The sequence below is a fragment of the Hyaena hyaena genome, unplaced genomic scaffold, assembly GCF_003009895.1.
Source record: "Hyaena hyaena isolate Hyena2069 unplaced genomic scaffold, ASM300989v1 scaffold_157, whole genome shotgun sequence".
NCBI lineage: Eukaryota > Metazoa > Chordata > Mammalia > Carnivora > Hyaenidae > Hyaena > Hyaena hyaena.
In genome coordinates, this window is record NW_024080789.1 from 2,470,396 (window position 1) to 2,483,866 (window position 13,471).

A 13,471-nucleotide genomic window follows, 5' to 3' on the forward strand; every position below is an offset into this window, starting at 1 on the left:
GCTATTTTTAAAGGGAGTTAATACAAATGGTTTATGTTATTAAAAAAATACCTGCTAGGACCCCACCCATCAGTTTATTTATTTTAAAATTAAGATTTAAACGTCCTTTCATATTATGCTTTATTTGCCACTTTGCTATTCATTCATGTTGTGTTTCTTGAGGTAAAGCCTTGAACTCTTTTCAGAGAAGCAGACAGGTGACCGCTTAGGGGCTGGCTGGGGAGGCTCTGTGCAGCCATCACGTGTGATTTTTGTTTTTAAAGAGACAAAGAGCGAGTGGGGGAGGGAAAGAGAGACAGGAGAGAGTGAGAATCCCAAGCAGGCTCCACACCATCAGCGCGGAGCCCAACACGGGGTTTGAACTCACCAACCCATGAGATCATGACCTCAGCGCTCAACATACTGAGCCACTCAGGCACCCCTTCCAAATTATTCTAGAAACGAGAGCTACAGTTCCCACTTCTGGGGCTGCCTTTGACTCATTGCCCAGGGCATCAGGATAGCTCCAGGGAATGGTGCCCTCTGGGTGCACCTCCAGACCTGGTAAAGGGAGGATGACTCAGGTCACATGGATAAAGTAAGGCTTTTGCTAATCTATGGTTGTCCTTCTCAGGGAGAAATCAAGAGTTCCTGTAGGGGGCAGTAATGTCTTCTTAAATAGTACAGCTTTAGCAAAGAATGTATAAAACAGCTCTAGATCAGCCTGCAGCTCTAGATCAAGCTGCACTGGTTTTCGAACTTTTTTTTTTTTTACTGTGACACACAGTAAAAAATGTATCTTACGTTGTTTTTGTTTTTCAAAAATTTTAAATGTTTATTTATTAAAAAAATTTTTTTAAATAATTTATTTATTTCTAAGAGAGTGAGAGACAGCGTGAGCCAGGGAGGGTTAGAGAGAGAGAGGGAGACACAGAATCCAAAGCAAGCTCCAGGCTATGAGCTAGCTGTCAGCAAAGAGCCCGATGAGGGGCTTGAACTCACAGGGCTCGAACCCACGAACTGTGAGATCATGACCTGAGCTGAAGTCAGATGCTTAACTGACTGAGCCACCCAGGTACCCCAAGATGCATCTTACTTTGTATCCCAGCATGCATGTGTACAAACATACATAAAATACACCATTTCGTCCTTACAACATGAAATGCACTGATTGATATATTCTATCCATTTTAAAACTATTCTATTCTAAATTTAAAACATCCAACTTCCAACTAAACTGGTTTCTAACAGACTAACTTACAGTTTGAAAAGCCCTGACCTGGGAGGGAGGAAGTCTCAAAGAGCACAAGAGATCTCTTGGCCTTTGTTCTTTCTTATATAATGTTTGATGGACAACTTCCCCGAGACCAGGGAATTCACACATATCAAAATACAAATCATGGCTGACCGTTTTGAATAAATATTATGCACTAGGTCCTAGGCAAAACTTGTCTTATGTAATCCAACAACAATTTGAGGAAGATACAATTGGTTTTGTTTTTTGTCATTGAGGTTTAAAGACTGGAAGTGGCTTAAGTCTATAGTTAGTAGGTGGTGGAGGTGAGGTATGAATTATCTCTCTGATAATGAAACAATTACATTATATAATGGGTCCATGTCAGGGGACACATCTCTGTGACTGACACCACCATTGGCGGAATCACCAGTAGGAGGAGGATCAAGACTTAGTTCGTCAGTCTGGAATAGCGGGCTGAAATCAACTCAGTGATTCTGGTGAATCAAAAAGTTAATTACTCCAGGCCAGGATTGGAGAGAACCGATATTCTACAAGATCTTGAGAAAAACATGGAGATTTTCATTGGCCAGTCAAGTAGCAGCCTAGGAGAGATGAGAAACCACCTTTCCCAGATGGAAAATGAAAGGAGGAACAGAAAATGTAACCCTGGCATAGTGGTGATAGGTCAAAAACAAATTATAAACTAGATTTTAAAGGGGCGACTGGATGGCTCTGTCAGTGAAGCACCTGCCTTCGGCTCAGGTATCTCATGGTTCGTGGGTTTGAGCCCTGAGTCGGGCTCTGTGCTGACAGCTCAGAGCCTGGAGCCTGCTTTAGATGCTGTGTTTCCCTCTCTCTGCCCTCCCCCACTTGCACTCTGTCTCTCTCTGTCTTTCAAAAATGAGTAAACGTTAAAAAAAATAGTTAAAAAAATAAATTAGATTTTGAAGACTCCAGGATGAGGGGAGGGAATTTGCAAGATATCTCAGAGCCCATAATGTAAGTCTGTGGATGCTGAGCAAGGGAGGCAGCCACGTGAAACCTCACAGGTCTCATCATGGTACCGGCGGCTTGAATGGCAGTGGCAGAAATGCAGTCACAGACGTGGGAGAATTAGTACTTTTGATATCATGAGAGAACTGGTGGGAATACCATCATCCTCCAGATGTATCTTAGGAAACAAATGGTGTGGAGAAGCCTGTGCTTATATTGAGATACTTTAATCCTCATGGGTAAAAAGTGTTAGAAACAGTTTTTCGTGGACTCCTTGTATTTAGAAATGCTTATCTATTATTTATTTTTATTTGGACTTACACAATTTTACCTATTACAAATGATCTGTGGAAAGAATTTTTTTTAAGTTTATTTACCTTGAGAGAGACCGAGAAAGCACGAGCGGAGGAAGGGCAGAGATAGAAGCAGTGAGAGAGAATCCCAAGCAGGCTCCGCACTGTCAGCACAGAGCCCAATGCAGGGCTTTAAGGCATGAAACCGTGAGATCATGACGAGCCGAAATCAAGAGTCAGACTCTTAACTGACTGAGCCACCCAGGCGCCCCTATTTGTGGGAGCAATTTTTAAAATAGATGATCTCTTCTGCCTTTGATTCTGACCTTTCAGGTCTAGACTATGATATTGAACATGATGTGTATGACTCTCAGCTACTTTACCTTCCTTGCATGGGCCAACTATTATGTGTGAAGGTGAAATCTTTGTTCTTGAACTTTCTTGTACCTTGAGGACTTTTGCTGTCTGTTCATCTGGAGATATATCAGACATCTGTTTCATAGAGGTGCTTGTAGGAATGGCCCTGACTTCTCTGCACATTGTCGCAGATAGGAGTGACACTCACTACATCTGTTTCTCCCCCTCCCCCAGGGGAGCTGCCACAGGACAGGCTAAATAACAGCTGCCTCGTAATCCTGGTGACCAAACAGCTACTTATTCATGAAACAAACAAAGTGGACTTTTGTCTGTCCCAGAACACGTAGCTTTGGGACTCTGGTGGGCGGAGGGAAAGATAGCTAAACAGACGGAGGACTTGGAAGATTTGCACTTTCTGTTGTTTTAAAGTCCTAAGGGATGATATAGACTGAAAGTCTGGCACTCTTTCAAGCCCTGTGGCATTCCTTTCTTTTCTTTCCAGTTGTATAAAGTCTGTGTCTCTTTCTTCTAATACCCTTAGATTACATTCTCTCTTTTGCATGCACTCAAGTATCCCTGTACTTTTCCTTCAGGAAACTTATCAGAGTTTATCATTATACCATCTGCGTGGCTTTAAAAAAGATCGTCTCACCCAGATCGGAAGCTCCGTGAGGGCAGGGAACATGTCTGGGTCATTCAGCTCTGTATTTTCAGAGTTGTGCCCAGTGTCAACACATGGTAGGATCTCAATAAAGATTTGGTGAATGGATTAATAAAAACGAATGAATGAAACTTTGGACTCAGATTGTGACTCCTTCTTATCACTTATGAGAGGGAGATATTATGGAAACCATAACCAACCTGCTTATTGCTGATTGGTGACTGGGGACTTTGGTGATAGGGCCACCAATACTCGTAGCAGATGCCTAGTTGGAGTTTATTGAGAACAATAAGGATAATTTTTATTTGTTTAGGATGGGTTGCTATAGATGTGCCCGTGTCTTCCTAATTTTCGAAGAGGTAGCACTTATGACCAGGGATAATCATGGTCTGTCACTGAGCCCCTGCCCTGTAGTAGGCATTAGGCTAAGTAATTCACCTACAGTATATTATCTGATCCCCCAAATGGCTCTACAGAAACAGCACTATTCTCTCCACTTACCAGATGAAGGAATCTAGGCTCTAAGTCATTAAGATACTTCCAGAGATGAAAAACCAGTTTTATCTGACTTGAAAATCAGTGCTTTTAATAACTACATAATTCTGGCTTCACAATTGCTTGTTTAGAACTCAGGATCTTCAAGAGAAGCATTTCTTTTATGAGCGTATGATAGTTCCCTTTTGTCTGAAGGAATAACGATGACCAGGAAATGTATGGGCAGGACCGTTGGTTTATATAAGCACAGCTTCACCCAGCATCACAGGAGACCTCTTCAGTGCTGAAAGTCTATGAAATAAAGAGCACCAGGTGGCAGCTGACTGCTTTAGGGTATGTTTTCGCCTAAGTGGGCAGAGCATTATTTCAGAACCCCGAAGCTCCTTTCTTGGGAAATCAGAAACTGGGCATGTGATGAGATGAAGGACAGAAAACCCAGTCTATGCTTTTGAGTATCTTTTGGTCTGCTTGGAGGAGACTGGATACACATGTGAGAAGCCCTAGGAGGGAGAGTCATGGGATAGTAAAGGAGGCAGCGAGCCATCCTTCACTCCCTCTCTCCTTCCCTCCAACCAACCAACTAACCAACCAACCAACCAACCAACCAACCAACCAACCAATGTTTAACACTTCTTATGTGCTTGGGTTATACTCCAGTGAGCAAGATAATCACAGACCATGACCACCTGGAGTCCATGGGCTCCTGGGTGACCAGGATCCTCTGAGGAACATCTTTAATATTCTTGCCTTCACAGCTGAGATTTGAACACTCATACTCCTAACACTGTACTAAATGTATGCTACCATTATATACTCACTCCTCTTAACCGTCTCTCCCCACCCAGGAAGTAATTGCATAGGATAGTTGTTCATATAGCACATATAAGGAGACAAGTTTAGAGAGGTTAAGTAAGAGATGGACTCTTACTCAGAGTCCTGGAGGTAGAAAGTGGCAAAGTCAGAATACAAATCTAAGTCTTGTCCATATTGCTACTGCATAAAACTGAAACCTGACTTTTGCTAAATTTTTTTAATGTTTATTCATTTTTGAGAGAGAGAGAGAGCGAGCAGGGGAGGGATAGAGAGAGAGGGAGACACAGAATCTGAAGCAGGCTCCAAGGTCTGAGCCATTAGCACAGAACCCAATGCAGGGCGTGAACTCACGAGCCACGAGATCATGACCTGAGCTGAAGTCAGATGCTTAACTGGCTGAACCACCCAGGCGCCCCAACTTTTGGTAAATTTTGTGGGACTTCAGCTAGATTGATCTTGTTCCCCAGGATGAATGGTGGTATTCATGAAAAACTCCACTGCTTATCAAATGTGTGGCCTCACACAAGATTTTAGCTCTTGGTGCCTCGCTTTCATCACTGGTAAAGTGAGGGTGATAGTAGTGCTTACCTCATGAGAATCTTGTGTTTATATATGTAAAGCACTTAGACTGGTGCTAGACACTTGTCACATAAGTGGGGAGTGAGATGGCTGTTGTATTACTGACAGACATTTTCAGAGGAGTACTTGTTTGGGTGAAGATCAACAATTCAATTCGGAACACATGGAACTCACTTAGAGTTTGCATCCCACTGGATGTTGCACCAGCTTACTATCCATATTGTCCACATGACCTTATGTACCTGAGGTCTGAGATTATGTAGTTCAACGATGCACCCAAAGCATAAGAACAGTGCCTGACCCAGGGAAGTTGTTCGATGCTGATTTATTGGACAAATGAATGAATGAATGAATGAATGAATGAATTATAGACACTATTTAGGGTTTAAATTATACCTAGATAACATGACAAAATAAATAAATATGCCCTCCATAGGACCTCACAGACCTGAAATCGAGAGATATGTGAGCAAGTGAGTATGGACTTCCTGCAGAGACTCTGTAGGATGTGGGGCCTCCAGGAAGAAGCGAGGTCATTTTCCTTCCAGGTCTAACATGAGCTGTCATTCCGGGGCTCTGGGAGGTCCTGGGCCAGGCCTTCACAGCATCCCGAAGTTCTTCCCCAGCCAAGCCATGTGGCCAATCCCCATGAAAGAAAAGGACCTTTCTTCCTGTCCTTTGACTTCAAAATGGGGTCAAAGGCGTTAGGCTCGTTGGAAAATAAATAAAGTCCCTGAGCAGACAAAGGCCATTCTGAAGCCAGGCCTCAATGTAAACACTGGCTTTCCTTTCCTTTGGCCTGAAGCTTCCAGGTACTTCCCTGGGCCCACCATGACCTCACTTGGCCTAGAGGCCTGCTGGCTGCAGCAGATTCTGGTGGTCTTGTGGGAAGAGTTGGAGGGGCTCCTGAGGGAAACCAGCGGTAAGTGTCTCCTAAGTGGCTCTCTGGAAAAGAAAATGTGTGTCTATATGCATAGTCAAGTTTAGCATAAATTTTACTTTTGTAAGGGATGTACAGCAACAATTTACAAATAACAATCAACATGAATACATTCACTGTAAATTTTCATGTAGTTCATTGACTTTCAGACAACGCAGTCATTGATTTATGTGGAACTCGTGTATCTTGAGTTGGCTATGGTTGCAATTGGGTAACAAACATAGTTTTGATGTGAATGTTGGCCAATACTTCCTTTACAAATGAGATGAAGGAGGTTTGAAATCACATGTTCATCAGTGGTGTGAGTGCCTTTTTTGCTGAATTCAAAAGGGTATTTCCTCAAGTTTTCTGTGCTCCTCACAAGGGAATGGCTTCAGACTTGACAGTTTTAAGTATAACCTGCTTTATTAGTGTCACTTTCCAGACAATCAATGAAGCCATCGATTAAGTCCTGATTTATAGTATTTGCATGTTTCTGTGGTATAAATATGTCGACTTTGACTGGTTTCAAGCTACTGATGTGATGTCACTGAGTACAAGGCTGGGAAAGATGTGCACGTGGACACATTTAGTATTTGTACCAACAGATGATGGATGTGAACAGACTCCAGAGCACAGATAACAACAGAAGCTACTGAGCTAATTAGAAAGTGATGGATTTCGAGTACTGATGACCAAGTTTTGATGTGATAGATTAAATCATAAGTTTATGTTCTTCATGTAATGTAACTGTTAATAGCGGCTATGTTTAACAACCAACTCACAAAATTTCTGTAACTTCACAACTGGCTGTCAGGAGTGGGTTTGAGCCAGCTCTGGGATGCTCCTGACTCCAGCTCCTTCAGAGAAGATGAGGTCATGAGGGTGAGCGGACCAGAGGTCTGGTGAATGAGCCGGTGCCTCATCCTGGAGATGATATGGAGCAAGTAAACTCCTGGGGCCACCAGAAATGCAAGGGGAAGAAGGAAAAGACTCCGCTCTTGTTCAGCAAGTAAAGAAACTTCTCCAGGAACCCCCCAGCAGCCTCAGAAAAGTCTTCACTCACCCACTCATAACATCTATTCTTTGGTGTTTCGCTTCATCATTGACCTTGTAGGGTTAAAGCATGCATAGAAGAATGTTGTCCGTGTTAGTTGCTCGGATCTTCAAGTGAGCTTTGCGAAGGCAGTGATGAGTTCAGTTTGCCCACCTTGTCAGAGCATTGCCTGCAAGTGAACCCCTCCTTATTTACCAAATGCGGCTACAGGGCGTTTTGTCCTCCTTACATCCCAGAGCTTTCATTTGACCCTTCTGTTGAAACTGGCAGACATTTTGACCTCTGTGACTTGACGCTGAGGATGATTCGATTTTAGGCTTCTACCTGCAGACATTCAAAGGATGGACGGGGCCAAATTTTTGTCAAGAACTTTTCTTAATTAACTCTCATTAGACCATTTTAATTTCAAGATCAGTGTTCAATACACTAGACCGAAACCATTTCTACTTTTTGCCATTTCCCTTTTTATTTTGTCAAAATCATTTTATACAGATCAGTTCTATTGCTTGTGGATTTCTACAAGGACACCTTAACTTATTGAGGGTGATTTATCTCTATCAAGTTTCATCATATCAACTGTTAGCTTCCACCTGAGTGAATTGTGGATTGTGGCTTTATTTCTAACCAGTCCAGTCTCTCCAGTGCACATGTGGCTGACCTGAACCTTGTCAGGACAACTGGATTCTTATGCCAATGTTGAGTCTTTAACACACTTTGAGTTGTGTAGTTTCATTGTTGCCAGTTTTATTTTGGACTGATTATTTTAAGCAAAACACCGAGACACAAATGCCCAACCACCTACATCTACGGAGGCCAGAAGGGCAGCCAGATACAGGCAGACTGGCTGAGTGAGGTGCCATGACCTAAGTCTTTGTGCAGAGCAGACAGACAGGTAGATCAGTGTAATTATCAATGATAAGAGAAACAGTGAGATGCAGAGGCCCAAGGCTAAACTCAAAGATATGCACAAAGCACAGCGATTTCCCAAACCATACCTCAAGTCCATGAGCTGTGCACGGGACCTCCACTAAGGCAGCTTGACTCTGGTGGTGGACTCTTGATGCACATCAGAGGGAACCAAGTACCAAGTAAGATTGGTGTGATGTAGCTGAAGAGACATACATTCCAGGATGGGTCCTCTGGGGTCTGAACCCAGGTCTGTTACTCCTTGCCATGGTACAGGCAAATCCATGTTTCTCTCTAGGCCCCAGTTTTACCAATTGTCAAAGGGTGAGTTGGTCCTAAAAGTTCTTAGACCCTTTAGAAAATCTGAGATCTATGAGACCTGCCCTCAGGCTTATGTACACACACTCACATTTTGTACATGTCTTCAGAGAGTTCCCGGACCCTTTAATACATGCCTGAGGATGATGGGTTAAGAATACTCAACCTAGGTGATCTGCCAGGACCTGTCTAGGGTTGACATGCCAAGACTGAAGTAGGTGATATATGTACATCTGCCAGGTGATGCCTGAGAGCTGACACACACATGGTTCATAGATAAAAATGGAGAAATGTAGAAAAGAAGGGCCTGGAATCCTTCGTATGCACAGCTGGTTCATTAGTACGTTCATTAATATTATAAATGGTTAAAAGCTTAGATCTTGGGGTTATACTCTTAAGGTTAAAATCCGAGTTCTGTGCATAATCTTGGGCAAGGCACTAAACCATGTTGGAGCTTAATTTCTGCATTTGTAAAATAGGAATATTATGATATTAACTTCATGGGGTTATTGTATGAAGCAGGTAGATATTCAATTAAGTCACCTCCTATCACCTCTTATACGTACAAATATTCAGAGAATTTTGCATCGTAAAAAAAAAAGTGGTGATAATTATAGCTGGTGGGCATTGGAGACCATTGAGTTCAACTCTTTCATTTTAGGAAGAATCAGAAAAGGGAAAAGCCTCATCTCAGGTAACCCTACTCACCTGTGTGAGTTCAGGGTTGCTCTGTGACACTCCCCTTAGATACTGGAAAAATTTAGCAACTAACATGACATCATCGGCATACCACTTTTTAATGCAAAAGGAGGTCCGTGCCCTCAGACCAGGTCCTGTGTGTGCATTTGCAGAGTTCTCCAATTACCAGCTGTTTCTGCATATGAGCACCGAATGAATCAGGGCTGGTTGAACACCAGTGGGTATGATTTCTACAAAAGCAATTCGCAAGAGCTTCCAATTCCATTGGAAATTAGTCACACTGATTCAAATTACAAGCCTTCTATGACACTGGCTTCCATGAGTGGCCGCCCCTCCCAGGGTAGGCATTTCAACCACCCAACTGCAATGTCCGGGGGCTGCTTAATGTTACCATTCCTGTAAGGACTGGGGCCTCTGGGGGAAACCCTTCTGACACCATCACCTTATTATCTGACTCAAGACAAAAACCAACGTGGAAGCCTGCTTGAGTCATGTGTGAATTCTACCAGGCACGGGGAAGTACAGGATGATCTCGTGAAGATGGGATTAGCTTTGCTTTTGAAGGAACGGTGGATTATATAATTGATAGAATGGCTTGCGTGTGTGTTTGTGTGACAATGGCCACCCCACTTGTGAGGGATGTTTGAACCTTTACATCTTGAAGCTCCAAGAGCCAGATGCTTGCATTTCCAAAGAAGAACTGTGGATCATCTTAACGTGAGTATATTTTAAATGGCCGATGTCCTAGAGAGAAAGAGCACTGCAGGTGTGACAAGAGACCGGAATAAGAAAAAAAGAACAAATAGAGCAACCCCCCCCCCATCCCCGCCACCTGAGTTCTTCCATAAACTCTCATTTTGAGGCTGTCAGGTTGTCTCAGTTTCCCCGGGACTGTTTGTCTCTGAGAAAATGCAGAGTCTTCTTATGGGGAAGACAGTTTGAAACGACTCATGGAAGAAAGCAGCCCCTACTCCATCCGACACACACAGGTGTGCACGTATGTGTACTCACACACCCACAACAAGAACCCATTCTTTCCTGTTTTGTATCCTATTCCTTCCCCAAGGCTCACTGATCAATTTCTAGTGACAGTTCCTAAATATTCTGGTGGCTACTTAGCTCTTCTCTTTCAGCCCATTCCAGCTGCTTCTGAGTTCCAGAGTATTGAATCTTGTGGGGGTGGCTGTGACTATCAGTTGTGTCTGTGTCCAAAGCCCCCTGAAAGGGTAATCTCCAGCAACTGTGCATTTGAGAGGTGGCGCAAACTCTTATCAGGCGCAGAGACTTCCAGTACGATCTGGGCAATGCAAAATTGCGCCAACAACTGTATTAATACAAATAAGCGGTCTGAAAATGTCAACACTTTGCAATCTTCCAAAATAAGAGGTAAGTGCTTCCCTCCGAGTGACCTCCAAGGGTACACAGTTCTCTTGGCCAAACCAGAGCTCCTATCCGGTGATTCGATAACTCAGGCGTGATTTCTGGACGTGTGTGATTTCAGATATGTTTCGTTCTGCTTGAGGGATGGACCTAAGTTCAGATCCCAGCTCAGGATACCGAGTGTCTGTGAAGTATTAAAAAATTATGTCACTGTCCCGACCATGGTTCTTCTAACTCTAAAGTGGGATAATAAAGGCCTATATCACAGGGTCGTAAAATTAGCAAGTTAATGTGTCTAAAGCACTTAGCATGGTGCCTGGAATATAGGACATACCTTATGGCTATGTTTAAGCCTATGAATTTATCTGGGGAAAAAAAGAAAAGACTCATAAAGGGAATTCAACAACTCCAAAAGGGACCCAGAGAAACATAAAGAAAATAAGTTACAAAACAACCTGACCCGAGGTCTTCCATGACTCAAGACACTGTTGTGTGCGTGTTGTGTATTTACTTGAATGTGTGGGGCCAACTAGACCAGAAAAGTCAGAAGTCCAAATCCAAAGAAGAAAGCCAAGTGACAGCCTTGGAAAATTAGTTACAGGGATTATGTTCTTTGAACTATAAAAGGAAACCTGTGACTTGACCTAGGATTTCTGTGCAATTCTTTGGTGTGAGAGGCAGCTTGCAAGATGCAGATTGGATGCGGAATTCTAACTTCCAAAAAATTCCTGTGATTTGTGGGAAAGACTATTTGAAATCAGGATAACTTTGAAAAGCATAATTATAAGAGCTATAGACCCATAGTCACAGACATGCATTTGGAGCCAAGTATATAAAATAGGATTGCGGTATATTTTTAAAAATTTAACTTGAGGGGCACCTGGGGGGCTCAGTTGGTTAAGCAGTCCACCTTGGCTCAGGTCATGATCTCACAGTTTGTGGGTTCGAGCCCTCCATCAAGCTCTGTGCTGACAGCTCAGATCCCGGAGCCTGCTTCAGATTCTGTATCTCTCTCTCTCTCTTCTGCCCTCTGCCCACCTCCTGCTCTCTCTCTCTCAAAAATAAAATAAACATTTAAAAAATGTTGTTTTTTTTTTTTAAATTTAACTTGATTGTTTCGTATCTAGTGCAAACCTTTCCACATTTCACAGGAGAAAAAAACCACCCTAACTTCAAAATTTAGTTTCGGGGCATCTAAGACAAAACCAGCTCTTTGTGAGCCTCTGCTAAGAAAGGACAAAGTCTTGCACAGTGAGTGTAAGTGACTTGTGAGAGTAGCTCAGGGTCACAGAGGCTTGTAAAGGATTTTGCAGCAGCGTTCCAGTTATTTATTGTTGCATAACCAGCTACTCCATAACTCGGTGACCGAAAACACCACCTTATTCTCTCTCTTGATCTGGTGGGCTGGCTGGGCTCATCTGGGCAAGTTTCGCCCGGGTCTCTCATGCAGTTGCAGTCAGATGGTGGCTGGGGCCAAGTAATCCAAAGATCCAAAAGGACCAGGCTTCCAAGATGGCTCCCTTGCAGGGCTGGTAGAAAATGCTGGCTGTTAGCATGGTCAACTGGAGTGCTGAGACATGGCGTTTCCATGTGGGGTGCGATTATTGCAGCATGGTTTTGGGATCTGAGAGAGAGCATTCCAAGGACTGACATTCCAGGAGTTTAAATTGTGAGCTCCAAGATTTCTTATGATCTAACTTCCGAAGTCACACAGTGTTGCCCCTGATGTATTCTGCGAGCTACACAGGTCCAGCCTCAGTTTGATGCAGGAGGGGACTCCTCAGTGGCATGAGAACTGGGATGTATGGTTCCTTGAGGTCATCTTTGAAGCCTAGATATCAAAGGGCTTTACAAGATCGGATAGCACTGTTATCTAGGTACTAGTTTTGAAAATTATTCTCGTTTCCATGGAAAAGGAGTAAAGATACTTTGCTGCCTGTTTTTCATAAAATTCCACTGATTATCTGGAACCTTCCATCACGCAGCTCCTGACATACATGCACAAGTTTTTATCACCCAGTGAGGCCCAAAGAAACCAGCCTTATCCCTAAGAGCTGCAGGATGTATATTGGGCTCATCACTTTCTCTATCCCCAAGTGGGCAGGCGTGACTCCCTCCCTGGCCAGAGGCAGGTACAATAGCATTCTCAGACCTTCCTTATGAGCATCTGGAAGAGCAGAAGTGTAGATGGGCTCACTTTGGGGTGGACTGAGTATATGAACCTACTCTAGGCAACAGAGTGGAGATTTCGGATGAAAAAACCTGAGACTTAAAGAAACCCCTCAGTTTTTGAATGAGATCTAAAGTGAGGACGTGACTTGGCAAGCTTGGCACTCTAGTTAAGAGATGTGGGCGTGACCAGAGCGGTGTTCTCCGAAGTCTTAATCTGATGATCCTTACCCAGTCACACCACCTCCCTACTTGTAAGGTTTTCTTTTGTTCTGTAGTGGTTCCTGGCACCTAGTTATTTTAGTGCTTCTATGTAGTGAGGCTCCCAGAAAAGGACCCGTAAGTTAGCTTGAGTGGAGAGCCCAGCCAAATACATGGAGCTCACACGGAATATGCCTGAGACCATTAATGTAAAGACCGCACAGGTCTCCTCTAGGACAAGGCTGGGAGCTGAAGGCCCAGTCTGAAGCCATGGGAGGGTTTCAACTTGTGTAAATAACCCCAAATTTGTTTATGCATTCAGCAATTGGTTATAGATTCCTCCTTTGAGACTCGTGCTGTCCCAGGCCCTGGACATAGACCAGTGACCCAAGTCTGTCTAAAGTCTCTGACCTCC